The sequence below is a fragment of the Salvelinus alpinus genome, chromosome 3, assembly GCF_045679555.1.
Source record: "Salvelinus alpinus chromosome 3, SLU_Salpinus.1, whole genome shotgun sequence".
Classification (NCBI taxonomy): Eukaryota; Metazoa; Chordata; class Actinopteri; order Salmoniformes; family Salmonidae; genus Salvelinus; species Salvelinus alpinus.
This window is the reverse complement of record NC_092088.1, coordinates 78835180-78840179: the sequence shown is the minus strand read 5'-3', so window position 1 is coordinate 78840179 and position 5000 is coordinate 78835180.

Genomic DNA, 5000 nt, shown 5'->3' with positions numbered 1-5000 from the left:
ACTTTCTATCTTCTTCCTGGCATCCCCACACTCACTTTCTATCTTCTTCCTGGCATCCCAACTCTCTCTCCTCTTTCTAGCATCCCCACACTCACTCTCTCTCGTCTTCCTGGCCTCCCCACACTCACTCACTCACTCACTCACTCACTCACTCACTCACTCACTCACTCACTCACTCACTCACTCACTCACTCACTCACTCACTCACTCACTCACTCACTCACTCACTCACTCTCTCTTTCTTTCTCTCTCTCTTCTTTCTCTCACTCCTCATCTGCAGATGGAGGGAATGAGGACCTGGCAGACCCCCGCTCGCCCAGTCTAGAGAACCATCCCCACCTGAGCCACACTGGTCAAGGTAGGTAGTTACACTACTGGGTGTGTTACACTACTCTGTGGACCAAATCCCCTGTCTCTTTCTCTCTTTTTCTGTCTCTCTCTCTCTGTCTCTTTCTCTCTATGTCTCTCTCTCTGTCTCTTTCTCTCTCGCTCTCTCTCTTTGTCTCTCTCTCTCTGTCTCTCTCTCTGTCTGTCTCTGTCTCTTTCTTTGTCTCTCTCTCTCTCTGTCTCTGTCTGTCTGTCTCTCTTCAATTCAATTCAATTGACTTTATTAACATGGCAAGTTCATTATTACTTACATTGTCAAAGTATACATATCGGAAAATAAAAATCAAATATATATGTATATATATACAAAATATATATATATTTATATATAAATAAATGGTGGGACCAACAGCAATAATAATAGCAGTAGTGGACATGGGATTACCATTAACAACAACTACAACAACAATATTAATCAGAACAACAATACATTAAAGCAACAGTAGTAGACCAGTGTCAACATGACTGAGAAGACACATGACCTGGTATGAAAGACAAAACAAAACAAGATGGGAAATATTATCAACTTTACTTTGCACTTTTCACTGGCTGTCCGTCAGGTTGTGGCAGGAGGACACATATTTGGCTGCCAAAACTGCACATTTTGGCTTTTCACCCAATAAATATTAGATTTTTTCTTCATCTTTTATAGTTTCAAATTCTTTGTATTGAATTATAATTTTGGGAAAGAAATATTCTCTTAGGTCTGAGTATTTGTCACAGTGTAATAGGAAATGCAGCTCTGTCTCTACCTCTCCCCTGGAGCAGAGTGAGCACAGCCTGTCCTCTCTGGGCAACCAGGTTTGTCTGTGACGACCGGTCTCTATAGCCAGACTGTGCTCACTGAGTCTGTACCTAGTCAATGTTTTCCTCAGTTTTCTATCAGTCACAGTGGTCAGATAGTCTGCCACCATGTACTGTCTGTTTAGAGCCAAATAGCATTGAAGTTTACTTAGATTTTTTGTGGTGTCTTTCCAATAGGTGATATATTTTTCTTTTTGTTTTGTGATGATTTGGTTGGGCCAGATTTTCTGAGGGCTGTTCTGAGGCTCTATGGGGTTGGTTTGGGTTGGTGAACTGAGCCTCAGAACCAGCTGGCTGAGGGGACTCTTCTCTTCTTTCATCTCTTGACATTGTAGAGCTGTGTGATGGAATGTTTTGGGGTCACTTGTTTTTAGATGGTTGTAAAATTTGATGGCTCTTTTTTCTATTCGAATGAGGAGGGGGTATTGGCCCAATTCTGCCCAACTCTGCATGCAGTATTTCGATTGGATGTTTGTCCCATTTGGTAAATTCATTATTAGAGACTGGACCCCATACTTCACTGCCATATAGAGCAATTGGTTCTATAACCGATTGAATTTCTTTTATTGGAATTTCGATTTTGATGTTCCTTTTAATGGCATAGAATGCTCTTCTTGCTTTGTCTCTCAGCTCATTCACAGCCATGTGAAAGCTACCTGTGTTGCTGATATTTAGTCCTAGATATGTGTAGTTTTTGGTGTGTTCTAATAGAACTGTGTCCAAATAGAATTTATATTTGTCATCCTTATTTCCGGACCTTTTTTGGAATATCATTATATTAGTTTTTTTTTAGGTTAACGGTCAGAGCCCAGGTCTGACAGAACCTGTGAAGATGATCTAGGTGCTGCTGTAACCCCTCTTTAATGGGAGACAGCAGCACCAGGTCATCTGCGTACAGCAGAGACTTGATTTCAGTGTTGTGTAGGGTGATACCAGGTGCTGCCGATTCTTCTAAGGTTTTTGCCAATTCATTAATGTAGATGTTAAAAAAGTGTTGGACTTATTGGGCAGCCCTGTTTCACTCCCCGCCCCTGAGAGAAGAACTCTCTTTGCTTGTTGCAAATTTTAACCTCACATTTGTTTTTAGTGTACATTTATTTAATGAAATCATATGTTTTCCCTCCAATACCACTTTCTATTAGTTTATAAAAAAGACCTTTGTGCCAAATTGAATCAAATGCTTTCCTGAAATCTACAAAACACGAGTAGATTTTGCCTTTGTTTTGGTTAACTTGTTTATCAATTACAGTGTGGAGGGTGTAAATGTGGTCTGTTGTACGATCATTTTTTAGAAATCCAATCTAGCTTCTGCTCAGGACGTTGTGTTCGTCAAGGAAATTATGTAGTCTGCTATTTATAATACTGCAGAGAATTTTCCCCAAGTTGCTGTTAACGCAAATTCCTTTGTAATTATTTGGGTCAAATTTGTCTCCATTTTTATAGATTGGTGTGATCAATCCCTGGTTCCAAATATCGGGGAAAATACCTGCAGTGAGGATAATGTTGAAGAGTTTGAGTATAGCCAATTTTAATTTGTGGTCTGTATATTTGATCATTTCACTTAAAATACCAGCAGCACCACAGGCCTTTTTGGGTTGGAGAGTGCATAGTTTTTCCAATAATTATTCTTCTGTAATTGGGGTATCCACAGGATTCTGATAGTCTTTGACTGCTAATTCAAGGATTTGTAATTTTTCTTTGTATATCTTTTTGTTCTGGGCTCTTTGTTATATTGCTGTAGAGGTTTGCAAAGTGATTTCTCCACATATCCCCATTTTGGATAGCCAATTCCTCATGATGAGGTTTGTTTAATTTATTCCAATTCTCCCAGAAGTGGTTTGATTCTATGGATTCCTCAATTCCATCCAGCTGATTTCTAATGTGCTGTTCCTTTTTGTTCTTAGGGTGTGTTTGTATTGCTTCAGTGTTTCCTCATATTGAAGGCGTATATTTTTGTTGTCTGCTTCTCTGTGTTTTTGATTAGATATATTTCTCAATGACTTTCTTAGATTTTTGCAATCATTATCAAACAATTTTTCATTATCTGTTATTTTTGGTTTGCTCTTATGCTTCTTTAAATTAGCCAAAGAGGATAATTTGTCAAATATAAAGTTTATGTTCCTAACGGCCAAATGTACACCTTCATTGCTGAAGGAGAATGTTAAGGCTAAAAAGTAAAAAAAATTGTCTACTAATTGCTTTTTGGTAGATGTCTGTACTGTTTGCACTCCATCTATAGGCCTGTTTAGTACCATGTAATTTATTGGGCCGTGATGCTTCATGGTTGGGTTCTGCTCTTCTCAGATACACTGTGATTTTACTGTGGTCTGAGAGAGGTGTTAGTGGGCTGACTGTGAAGGCTCTGAGAGACTCTGGGTTTAGGTCGGTGAGGAAGTAGTCTACAGTGCTGCTGGCAAGGGATGAGCTGTAGGTGTACCTACCAAAAGAGTCCCCTCTCAGCCTGCCATTGACTATGTACAGACCCAGTGTTCGACAGAGCTTCAGGAGCTGTGCTCCGTTTTTGTTTTTCACCTTGTCATAGTTGTTTCTGTGGGGGTATGTGGGGAGGGAAAGGTTGTTGCTTCCTGGTAGGTGTTTATCCCCATGACTGTTAATAGTGTCTTGTTCTTCTGCTGTTCTAGCATTCAGGTCTCCACAGACCAGTACGTTGCCTTGGGCCTGAAAGTGACTAATCTCCCCCTCTAGAATGGAGAAACTGTCTTCGTTGAAGTAGGGTGATTCTGAGGGGGGAATGTATGTGGCACAGAGGAAGACGTGTTTATCTGTCAAGATAGCCTCCTTGTTGATTTTTAAGCAGATAAAGAATTCTCCTGTTTTGATCAATTCGATTGAATTAATTAGTTCAGATTTATACCATATTAGCATTGCCCCTGAGTCTCTGCCCTGTTTGATTCCTTTTAATTTAGTGGATGGTATGATTATCTCCCTATAACCTAGTGGACCGCCAGTGGAAACATCATCTCTGCACCATGTTTCCTGTAGTACTACAATATCAACATCATCAATTTATTTCAGGAAGTCTGGGTTTCTGCTCTTTAGCCCAAAAGCAGAGGACTTCAATCCTTGTAAATTCCAACATGCAATGTAAAAAGATTTCATAACTTTTTTTTATTCTTTACCTTCAAAATGAGACAAACACTCATAATCCAACAAGAACCATTAAAATAGGATTTTTCAATTAAAGTAAACTCTTATTTTGCAAATGTGATTTGTTTATCATTTAAGATAGAATTTGTGTCATGCCACTTGGGTGGATGTAGTGTGAGGATGGTGGAGTTCTTGTGCTCATCTTACCATGACCCTCGGCCTATCACATGTGAGCATAGTAGACTCAGCATTTGTTTAATGTCACTAATATTGTTGGTGAGCGCTGGGCCAGTTGCTCCTCTCACAGCCTGTGCGTAGCTCTGCCTGCTGGACTGTGGTTCCTCCAAGTGTGGGTCTGCGGTGGGGGGCACGGGGGTGGTAGGCCTCGTCTGGGTGGCTCTGAAGCTGGGCTGGGGTGTCTGTGCTGTGCTGGCTGTGGTGGCAATTGAGATTGGTGGTGCTGTGGTTGTGGCTGGGGGGTCCAGGGTGCTGGTCCGGGGTGTTGTCTCGGTGATCTCGGCGGGGTGGAGATTGCTCCGCTGTTCCTGGGTGGAGAGGTCGGGCTGCGGTTTAAAGCGACGTCCTTGAGAGTCTTGGCAAGGGTGGGGACTGTCTCCCTGTACAGGTGAACATGGTCATAGAGACAGTCCAGATCGAGGGTGGGATGGTGGGCCAGGTGTACATTGGGTCGCAGGGCACAG